Raw genomic sequence first — 11,270 nt, forward strand, 5'->3', positions numbered from 1 at the left:
GTGGGCTTCGTTTGCATTGTGGCATCACACAGGAAGGTGCTCATCGGAGGGACAGATGATAAGATGGGGCCTCTCCTTCGCCCCCCATTACCCCGCAGCTCCTTTCTCAGGCCAAACAAGAGGTCCTGATGGCTGCGACCCACCTGGTGGGTCTCTGTCCCTCTGCCCTCAACTGTTCCTCTCTAATCCCCTGGAGGGAGGGGTGGGGCTGCCCAGTTCCTGGGAGGGCGAGCAGTGGGTCAGGGCACTGGGAAGGCCTGGCCTCGGGGATCCAAGCAGAGGTCCGAGTGCAGGGTCCCAGGAGGAGCAGTATGCATAGGGTCCCCTGCAGCCCAGCCCCAGCTCGCCCTGGGGAATCTGGGCACAGCTCAGGAGAGAGCAGTCCTTGGATAAGATCTGTCCCCATCCTCACATGCCCAGTGTCTCCTTGGGAAGCAGCCGCGGAAACGGTAGGAGGAGGGAGGGCCCCACACCCCTGCGTAGAGTCTGGGTGAGCTTCCTGCACCTGAGGCTTGAGGGCGGTGTGGCCTTGGAACTCATGCCCCATCCCATTTTCTGCAACTTTTATTCTAGAAGACTTGTCTTTTCTTTCTTTCTACCTTTCTTCCTCTTTTCTATCTCCCTCCCACCCTCCTCCACACCTTTGGTGTTGGGATTGAACACAGGGGTTCACACACACCCACTGAGCCACACTCCAGCCCTTAGAAATAAGTTCAAACTTACAGAAAAGTTTTAAAGGTAGCACGAAAAATTTCCAGTATGAGTCACTCAGCCTCCTTAAAATGTTAATATTTTACCGCATTGGCTTTCTCCCTCTCCCTCCTTCCCCAACCCTTAATAAATTGATTCAAGGGAGTTTCAGAGTAAGCGGTAGCCACAAGCCCTTTCACCTCACAGCGTTTCCGTTTTTCCTCCCAACAAGGGCACTGAGATCCCACCCCATGGGCAGTTGCCACTGCCTAGCGAGCAACTCATGGTGTCGGCGCCGGGCAGCTGGGCTGGGGTAGCCAGTGAGGTGGAGGGCCAGGCTGTGCCCGAGGGCTCAGGGACACCAATCTGCAGAGCTGGCAGCGCCGCTTATGGAGGCCTGGGACTAAGCCCAGGGTTGAGCTTGACCGAGAGCCCCGGCTGCGAGGTGGCTCAGGTGTGCCCTTTAGTCCGGCCCACTTGGGTCCTGTGTGCGGTCCCAGCCCGGAACTGATGATCCCAGGCAGCCGAAGCCCTCAGTCTGCCAGAGAAGAAGAAGTTTCCCTGTTCATTGAGAGGTTCAACAAGAACAGAATGTTCTCAGCAGGCAGGGAACAGGGAGTGGAAGGGCAGGGAAGGAAGCGAAAAAGGTAATTGTGAGCACGCGGCTGGCAGCAGCCTGCTCTGTTTTGTAACCCACAGTGTGTCCTGATGAGTCACCTCTTCTCCCTGGGCCGTGCTCTCTGTGTCACCTCCTCGTGTTGTGTGTCTTGTTCCAGCCACCTGGCACTGTCCCCCTCACCTTCCCATGCTCTCGATGCACCTAGATGTGGATTATTCGTAACTGGGCTCACACCCCCCGCGGCTGGTATGTGAGCTCAGGAAGGCGCTAGGCCTCAGCCCGTCCCTTGCAGGTTGTAGGAGTTCCAGGTGGAATGGAGGGGCTTTGCACATAGCAGCCTTCCAAGGCCCCCATGTAAGCCTGGCCTAGTCATCTGCTGGCCTCTAAGGCCCTCAGCTTCTGGGCTATTATCTCCCGAAGTTGCAAGGAAGCCCCTATATGCAGTGAGGACCTTGGTTGGTGGGTGGGTGAGGGGCTGGCTGTCTTGCGATGGCTCAGGGAAGCCTTCTGTCCCTGTTTGCCAAGGCCGCCAGGGAGACGAGCCAGTAAGGCAGCACCTAGTGAATGCAGATGCCTGGGAAACATCTCTGGGTCTCACTGGAGACCTTAGGCCAGGGCTCTGCCCAAAGCCCTGCTCAGAGGTAGGTACAGCTCAGGAAGCCCACCAAGCCTGGGCTGACTGTGCTCAGGGCAGGCTGATTCTCTTCCTGCGGAGGGAGCGCTAGGGGACGTGGAGACCCCTGCACACAGAATTATCAAGGCTGAGGAGGAAGAGAGGCCAGGGGGGCAGCCAGGGTGTGGGCTCTGGGCGCCCAAGGGGTTTGTGAACAGAATTGGCTGAACTGGCTTCATCAGGTCCTCCACCCTGATTAGGACCTGGGTGGTACACTGCACGGGCAGAATGTGGACACGCAGGCAGGGGTTAGGAGGAATGGGGGGCTTTCCCAGATCCCTGGGGTCACTGGCACTGGTCCTTCCTCATTTTCCTTACCTGCCTCTCAGCAGTTCGAAGGAGTCACAAATCGCTCAGTGATGTTCTGGGGCCAAACCATGTCCCTGGCTGGAGGCCACCGTCCCAGGGCTTGCCGCCAGCTGCACGTCCCTGGAAGACAAGCTGCCTCTGAGGGCTGGGAGGCTTGAAGGCTTTAGGTCATTGGCGTCGCCCCCTGGGTGGCAACAGAGGGTGCAGCGCACGGTTCAGCAGGACTGAGGTGCTCCTGGGTGGGTGGTGCAGGGGTTCTGAAGCCACACAGCCTGCTGCCACTCACTAGCCGGGTGGCTGAGGACAGGTTGTAGGCCTCTCTGTGCCTCAGTTTCCCCTCTGTAAAATCAGGCTGGCAGTGGGCCTTACCTCTGAGCAGTGCCGATTGACATGACTAAGCACTAATCCGGCGGAGCTGCTCCGCCAGCCCTAAGAGGAGCCATGGGACCCCTTCCTCAGGGCCCTCAGGGACCCGGACCGGTCCGCTGTCCAGCCTGCTTTCTCACCACATCAGCCCTCCCGGAGCAGCTCCAGCAGGCCTCCACCCTCCACAGTGCCCTCCTTGGCCCAGTAGCTCCCCCTCCCCTCCCCTCCCCCACTTAGATCAAGGGTCACCTCCTCCAGGAAGACTGCAGGCGCTGACACGACTAACCTCACCCAAGCCTGCAAGGTGTTTTGCTTTCTTTCCTTTGTGGTGTTGGGATTCAAACTCAGCGCCTCACCATGCTGTGCCTGCACTGAGCTACAGCCCAGCCTACCTGAAAAGGTTGAACAAATGGCCAAACTGCAGGAGGGGGCACGCGAGGATGCCGCGCCTGGTGTGTGGGAGGACTAGGGTGGGACAATGTGGAGGAGCAGCGATGTGGCCCTCCGAGCCCCAGAGCGCCCCCTAACGTGCACCCTGCACGCTAACCTCCAGCACCGAGCAAGGGAAGGAGAGAGGGGAGTTGCGTCAGTCCAGAGAGCTCCACGAGTGCAGGGCCATATCATCCAGCTCACCACTCTGTCCCGTGCCCAGTGTGCGACTCAGGACTTAGGTGTGGGCTGAATGAATGAACTACAGGCTGGACATGGAGATGCGGCTTAGCACTGGAGCACTTGCCTGGAATGTACAAGTCACGGGCCAAGAGCGGGAGTGAGTGCCAGCCTCAGCACTGCAGGAGAGAGTGCAAGTAAGTTTGGGAAATGTGCGCTGAAGGCTCTGAGAAGGTCTGCACGGAGAGATGGTTTCACCAGTCTCATCCACTGGTCTCAACTTCATCCACACCCTGCCAGGCCCCGACCACTCATGGGTGCCAACGCCCCCAGCTCCCCGTGGGTATGGGCCACTTCCCCCCCTGATGCCTTTGCCAGATCACTGTGGCTCCTCCAACACCTCCACCCGGCTGCGGGAGCAGGACAGCAGGGCCGGGAGAGGCCTGGGGTGGCCCTGAGAGGGCAGAGTGCGCCACGTCCCCAGGAGGAGCAGGTGAGCACCCGGCACCGTACCCGAGAGCCCAAGTGAGGCACCCCCAAGAAAGGCTTCCGAATCGGAGCCAGGGCAGGGCGTGGGGGTGTGCGCCTGGGACCCCAGCACTCAGGCAGCTGAGCCGGGAGGACCTAGAGTTTAAGGCCAGCCTGGGCTACACAGTGAGTTCGAGGCTGGCCTGGACTGCACAGTGAGCTCCTGTCTCAAAACACATCGAAAGACTGGAACACTAAGCACTAAACCAGACCAACACAAAACCATGGCCGAAATGTGGAAGCGGCCCGGAGGGAGGCCCGGTGTCCCTAAACGCAAGGTTAAGAGCTTCTTCTTTCCAGAGAGCAGTGCGAGGCCCTGCCCCACTCCGCTGGAAGTTACAGCTCGTCTTGTCCGTAACAGACATTGCGGGTTGCTTGCCCAGCCTCCACCTACAGCTATCTCTCCTCCCCTTCGTCTGTTGCAGATACTAGAACTAGTTGTCTCTCCTGTGCTCTCTCCTTTTTGTTTAGGGGTGGACGTATGACAGCGCTGGACACCAGGACTTGGGAAGAAGTCCTCAGGGAAGGCCAAAGTTTTGCCAGGAACAAATCTTTTGGCCACTCATCCTTCCCTTGTTTTTCTGGCTGGAATGTCACTGTGAATTTTTGGAGGGGCAGCAGCCATTCTGTCACCATGAGTCCAATAAGGATAACGTAAGAAATTGTCATAGTATCCAAAGCAAATGCATTTTTACTTATGGTAACATCTAACAAAAGAATATTTCTGTTGTAATCAGTCAGATGGGAGACCACTGAGGCAAATACTTGCTGTGCCCATGCCAGCAGTGCCCGTGGCACTGCAGCCCAGGAGGAACTGTGTCCCCATCAGCAGCACTGTTCAGTCTGTGCAGCTACATCTCTTCCATTTCCATGTGCCCGAGCCACTTCTGGATGCTGGTGGTTTTTCTGAGGAAGGTCTGCCTTTGGACGGAGACATCAGTCACGGGCCAAGAGTGGCTTCCGTCCTGTTCCCGGGCTGCTTGTTTCAGGAGGTGTCTGTGTCTGAATCATGGAGAGACGGTGCTGCAGCGGGGGCATCCCGTGCAGCAGGCTCCCATACCCATGCACTGCAGGACACCCATCCTCTAAGCTCCACAGAAGACCATTCATTGACTACGTAGGATACAAGGAGTTTCAGGAGATTTTGCTACTTTTCCATCCACCCACCCATCCATCCGCCCGCCCACTCACACATGTACCCCCTGATCCACCCATCCCCCCGTCCCATGCACATGTTTTGAGATCTACTACATTCTGAGACTTTCCTAAGCACGCAGGGAGTGAAGTGGGTTGTCTTTAAAGAGCCCAAACAGTGGATGGAATCAGAAAAGCAAGCAAAGGATGGGTTAAAGAAAAGAGCCTTGCTGCTGAGGCACCCAGAGAAGGACTCAGCCTGGCCTGGAGGCAACTTCATCTGCAAAGTTCTCCTAAAGGTGAAGCCTGAGTAGCCAGGGATTTAGCTCAGCGGTTCTGCCGCCTGCCTCGCGAGTGCAAGGTCCCGAGTTTGATCCCTGGTACCACCACCACCCCCCAGCAAAAAAAGAAAAAAAGATGCAGCCTGAGTCTTGAAAGATGAGGAGGGGCCATTAGAGAAGAGAGGGTCATCCCGATGAGCAGGAATAGGCTGTGCCAGGGACCATGGGGAGAGAGGGTGACACAGCCTCTGGGTAACTGGACATAGTGGGCAAGGGAAGGGCAAAGGGACCAGCAAGGGCCCTCGGAGCACATTCTCCGGAGAGCCTGGTAATCCTGGAAAGGAGCCAGCACAGCTTGAGCTGGAGCCGTGGGATCTGCATCGGTTTCCTGAGACTCCCAGAGGCCACAAGCTTGGGCCTTGGCACGCTGCTGGAAAGACAGGTCAGCGGGAGAACTGAGCCACTGAGAATGGGCCTCCGTAGCACGGACTCCAAAGTCCCACAGAGATGCATGGCCTCGAAGGTGCTGGGCAGCCAGGGGAGAGAAGGGAGTGGGAGGCCATCCAGGAGCTGCCCTTGTGGGCTGAGCAGAATTTGTAGCTGACTCAGGGACCCTCATGGGTCAATGGCTCGAAAGGGGTGTGTCAGGAAGCCTGCCACCTCGGCCTCCGGGCCAGGGGCAGTGCCAGCGGCTGACCCTGGCCATGCATGCCAGCCTCCAGAGCGGCTCCAGGCTCCAGCCTCCATCTGTGCTGCCCTCTTACACTCTTGATACTGCAGAGCAGCCGGAGTCGAATGCGGGGGTGCTGCAGGGGTCCTGTGAGAGCAAAGTCCCTGGGGGCCGTTTGCTACCTACCCCAGGTCAGACACTGGCTCAGGGCACACAGTGTAGGCCTCAGAGCTCTTTGGGCCAAAGTGGGGCCTGTTGCATGGAGAAGACCCTCCAAGCTGCACCCCATTTTTTGGGTGTATGGGCTAGGGCCTCCGAGGGGGAAACTGAGGTTAGAGGTTTGGACAGGGTTAGTGTCACAGAAGGAGAAGGGAACCCCATTTTGGGTGTATGGGCTAGGGCCTCCGAGGGGGAAACTGAGGTTAGAGGTTTGGACAGGGTTAGTGTCACAGAAGGAGAAGGGCTAAGATCTGGGGTTTCTCCCCCCTTTCCTTAAAGAGAGAACGTGTTGTGCTTGCATGACCTCAACCAGGAAGCCCAAAGCTTGTTGATCTTGAGCACCTGCTGGAATCTTGGCCCTGCTTCTGGGCATGTATCACCAAGTCTGTGAGTGCTGGGTCTCGGGACTTGTGGAGGAGGGAGGTGCGGTGGGGATGTCGGGTGGGCATCTGGGTGCACAGGGTTCCCTCTCCCACCATGGGCTGCCCAGCCCTCAGGTGGTGGTGGTTGCTGACTCTGGGTGTCAGGCACGTGCACCCTGTGTTGTGTATTTCATTTCACCCTGGCGCAGTTCCGCGGGGCAGCTCTGCTGCACAGGGAAGGAACCAAGGAAGCCCCGTGAGTAGAGAAGGCAGGGCACCCTCCAGGTTTGAGATGGCCGGGCCATCCCGGGGTTTCTGGGAAGAACACCCTTCATGGGTCACAGAACTTCTCGGGCTTGGGCTTCTGTGTGAGACCTTTTAAGGGACAGTGACCTCAGGGAGCTGAAGTCATGGGCAGAGGAGTAGAAGGAAGGATGGGCACAGAGGCCAGGATGGTCCTGGAGGCAAAGCCCTTGGTCCCACTCCGAGAAGCTGCACAAAATCACCTGAGGGTGAAAGGGAGAGAATCCTTCTAGCTGTTCCCACTTACTGTCCTTTGGGTTGTGAACAGGTGAGCCCCAGGCAGAGCCTCCGGATTGCACAGCCACTGGCAGCCTGGGCAGGAAGCAGGTGGGGTGCCCGGGTTGAGGCCTGTGTGCTATCTCCTATCTATACCCACACTGAGGCCTGAAAAATACATATGTGTTGTCAGTAGAATAAGGAGATGCACAAAGTCACCAGCTTCCCAGTCCACTGAGGTGACCTGTCCTTGCATGTGTGTTAGACAGAGAATCCAACAAATGCAGCATGAACACAGCCCGGTCTAGGAAGTTCTCAGTGGTGTGTGTCCAGGATAAAGGAGGCCAGGAGGACCAAGCCCGGAGTGTCCAGGCCCCGTCCCTGTCTCAGGAGGGCGGTGTTAGGCCTTGGCTTAGCACTGGTCACTCCTAGCAGCGCAGAGGTGGGTGGGATGGCACAGGCTCTGGGTGTTGATTGGCACCCAGGGGCCCAGGTGGAGCGGTGTGATGATTAACTGCTACACGTCCCAGTAAGAGCCAACCCTGAGCCCCAGACCAAACCGCCTCCTGAGCTCACCTGCAGCAGTTGCCAGAGTAATCAATATCCATTGTTCTCCCAGACGTGTTCCTTCTGCATTTTGGCCGCAGCGTTCCAGAAATGGCCGGATGTGAGCTTACCTTGTGTGCATGGACAAGACTTAACGGGCTCCATTCCCCTGGTTGCTCCACCACACCCTCCCGCGGCAGGGCCACTGGGTGAGGACAGATCCCCGCTGGATCAGGGCAAAGAGCTGGCACCAGGCCTACAAGAACTCAGGTCCTTGAAGGCAGGGTGACCTTGGCTTTGGGCTCCTCCACTACCAGAGAAGGGAGCATGTGTGCATTCACTGTCTCAGAGGCCTGGCCCAAAGGATAAGCAAGGAGTAGGAGGGGAACATAGTGTTCTGGTTCCCCTGTCCCTGCTGGGAGGCACAATATCCATGGCCAGGCACATTCTACACAGTCAGACAGTCCCAGGGATGCACCGGCCTCCTCCAGCAAGGCCTGTCTCTCTCCACACTGCCGTTTACTCACTGTAGCATGTTACCAATGAAACTTCATCTTCTGTGCGCTTGTAGGCCCAAGTCAGGAGGCACCTCTTCCAAAATTCTCCCAGCCCTCATTGTGGGTCCTTCCTTCCTTTAAAGGTCTGGATCTCATGCCATTGTATCCATGTTTTTAAATTCTTAATCACTGCCCTGGGTATTTGTCATCGGTGTGGGGGCTTACTTGAAAGTAAAGCCCCATTGTGTAAGCACTAGCAGGAGATACGCTACCCTCTGTACAAGCTGAAGGGGGCCAATGGTCCATGCCCTGTTTCTGGGCATGTGGGCAGGGGACACTGCTGCCAGGGAGACACACAAGTGAGAGACTTGAAACAGAGTTCAGTTGCATTTCCCCATGCAGTGCCTGCAGGTGCCAGCAGTGGTGGTGTCCAGCCACCGCGGAGGACCTTATCCGGAAGATCCCGGGGCTCTGTATTTGCTCTGGGGACTCAATGGATTCGTGTGCATTTCCTGAGCCTTGTTCTCCCATCTTTCTGTGGATTCTGAGCACCCTGGTAGCTACAGCTGAGTTTCTGTTGTTTGCACCCAATGTACATATTTTCCTTTGCACGGTGCTGATGGTTCCAGGTGAGCACCTGACCTTTCCCCATTGTACTACGCCCCTGGGGGCAGGCGTGCGGCATCACACTCTGCCTTACCTCGGCAAATGCCTCCTGGTACAGATCAAGTGGAAGGGGCTCTTGGACTTGGCCTTCTGAGGCATTTGGCATAACACCCAGGTTCTTCCACTTATTGAATGGGGCTCTGTGCAGGGATTTGATCTCTGTGGGCTTCAGTTTTACCATCTGTAAAATGGCCATGAAGATGCTTACTTCCCCAGTTCTGCATGTAGATCTGAGTGCCATGCTACAGCGAGAGAGTGGGGCCTGGATTGCTCATCGCCCGTCTCCTCACGCTGGGACAGGGGACGGGGACAGGGGACAGAAGGAGGCTCCAGAATGGGGGGCTGGGAGGCCAGCCTTGAGGAGCTAGGGTGGGTAAGAGGCAAGGCATCTGGTGATTAATTCTGAGTTTCTCTAGGTTAGATTTTAATGTTATCATTTGCCATTTAATGTGTGTGTGTGTGTGTGTGTGGTGCTGGGGATGGAACCAAGGCCTTCCTGCACTACAGGTAAGTGTTCTGCCATGGAACCACACCCAGACCCTTAAAATTCCTTGGTCCGTGGCCTGTTGGAAGGTGTATTTGCCAAAGTATTTAGTCTTTTCTTTGTTCTCTAGGATTTGGGAATAAAATTGAGTCTGTGGGGCATCTGGGAGACAGATGAGTACCGTGCTTATCACAGTCGTCTGTGTTAAAATACTAATTTACAAAGCATGCAATCACCCATCCAATGCACCTTCTTACGCCAAGTGCTACACTATTGCCCCGCAGGCCTTCTCTCACTTAATTGTCACGAAACTCTTCGGAGGTTGGTGTTATCATAAACTTTATTCTATAAAGTGGAACTAGGGCAGAAAGACCTGCCCACGCTCATATAGCAAGTCTGTAGCAGAGCCAAGGTTTGACTCAGGTGAGTCTGACCCCCAAATCTACGGGCCTAACCCCTGCTCTGTGCAGCTTTGCCAGAGACAGGCCCTGGGTGTTATGGACATATGACTTGGCCGGAAAGGTCAAGGGAGACTTCTAGAAGAAGGTGGCACATTCCCAAACCTCCACAAAAGCAGATATAAAGAGGCAGGTTGGAGGAGAGACACCTACCGGAGGCTGCCTGAGATTGTCAGGCCACAGGTGCTTTGGGGTACTCACAGGTAGGTGGGTCTGGGAGCAGGGGCAGCACGCGGACAGGTTGGCTGGATTGCTAGGCACCTCTCGGGGGCCTGAGTCACCTAACACAGAGGCAGCTGCTGCTTATCTTTGGCTTTTCATCCCCTGATGAAGGGCAAATGAAAACATCTGCACAGGCACAGGGCCGATAGCAGAGCTTGGTATTTTGGGATTTTGCCAGCAGGTGAATATTTCCTTTTTGTTTGGCACAGTAGGGTTCACAGGTGAGGGAAATCTTTCAGCACTGATGGTTCTAAGCAAGGATGGACCTGGGTCAACCCTGAAGAGTGTCAGTGTATACCACAGTCACAGAAGATGGTGCAGGAAGCAGCCAGGTAAGCTGCCTAGTGAGCACGGTCCTGGGTTTTACAGGCAGGGTTGCTGGGAGAAGTCATTTTCCTGCCTGGAATGTTTACACAGCAGAGATAGTTATTGCTTGGATTTAAAAAAATTTTTGTAGTTGGTTATAATTTTTGACACTGGAAATGTCCTCCTCACACGTCACACAGCTGTCCAATTTCCTGGAGAACCAAGAAGAAAATTCCCAGGGATGTCTGCAGCCACAGAAGTTGTCATTATGCAAGACCCTGCCAGTGTCACCATGACAGTTTTGCAGTGTTCACACATTACCAGGGCATTCGCTCATCCGTCCAGCTATACTCACTCCCTCCTTATTTGTGACCCAGTCTTTGTTCTGGTAACTCCTCTCGGACATCCTCTCACAACCTCGACGAAGAGGAAGGGCCAAGAAGGACAGTTCTCTACCACCTCTACCGCACATAAACTACGTGCGAACATTAAAATTAACGTTACAAATCCAGCTCCTGTTACATATGGTAGCTAGGAGCTACCATGTTAAGCAGCGTGTAAATTTCTATTGATGTTTCTCTAAAGAAAAGAAGTTGGATTAGCAGCAGACATTTTTTCAGAAGATTTTTTATGCAAAAAGGCAGTCGAGCCAGGCATGGTGGCGCATGCCTGTAATCCTAGCACTCGGGAGGCTGAGGCAGGAGGATTACTATGAGTTCAAGACCAGCCTGGGCTACATAGTGAGTTCCAGGTCAGTCTCAACTACACAGTGAGACCCTGTCTCAACCCCCGCAAAAAAGAAAAAATGTGTAACTATCCAACAATAAGCTAAGTAAAAAATAAACCTAGGAAAATATGGATAGCTAAAAGAGATGGAAATTTGCAAGTTACTGGAAATAAATTTGTTTAAAAAAAAAGGCAGTTGATGAGCATTAATTTAAGGTATTGAAAAAAGAATATGTGAGCTAAGGATTTTACTCTTTGCCAAATGGATCTTCCAGTATAGTGACAACAAACTTAGAAATATATAAGAACTCAGGGACTATAATTCACATGAGCCCTGCCTGAGAAATCTACTAGGGAATGAGCCTCAGACAACCAATGTGACTGGA

The 11,270-nt window shown here is 54.9% G+C and overlaps 2 long non-coding RNA genes across 4 annotated transcripts in view; one reads left to right on the forward strand and one right to left on the reverse strand.

Annotated features, from left to right (window-relative positions):
• Nucleotides 1-719: 719 nt before the first annotated feature.
• Nucleotides 720-2,735, reverse strand: LOC104867812. Its single transcript, XR_781865.1, has 3 exons — nt 2,661-2,735; nt 2,301-2,411; nt 720-1,510 (listed from the first exon to the last, which is right to left on the reverse strand). It is a non-coding gene; the product is annotated as an uncharacterized LOC104867812 (long non-coding RNA).
• A 3,080-nt stretch (nt 2,736-5,815) lies between these two features.
• Nucleotides 5,816-11,270, forward strand: part of LOC104867811 — a 20,720-nt gene continuing 15,265 nt past the window's right edge. The window contains exons 1-4 of one of the 3 annotated variants that reach the window (XR_781864.2): nt 5,816-6,070; nt 6,378-6,485; nt 10,062-10,184; nt 10,359-10,442. This is a non-coding gene — a long non-coding RNA (uncharacterized LOC104867811). Of the gene's footprint in view, nt 6,071-6,377; nt 6,486-10,061; nt 10,185-10,358; nt 10,443-11,270 lie in introns of those variants that run through there. The other 2 variants (XR_781863.1, XR_002025619.1) reach the window with 2 other exon arrangements.

The sequence above is a fragment of the Fukomys damarensis genome, unplaced genomic scaffold (genome assembly GCF_012274545.1).
Source record: "Fukomys damarensis isolate Sample0158 unplaced genomic scaffold, DMR_v1.0_HiC HiC_scaffold_29, whole genome shotgun sequence".
Taxonomy (NCBI): domain Eukaryota; kingdom Metazoa; phylum Chordata; class Mammalia; order Rodentia; family Bathyergidae; genus Fukomys; species Fukomys damarensis.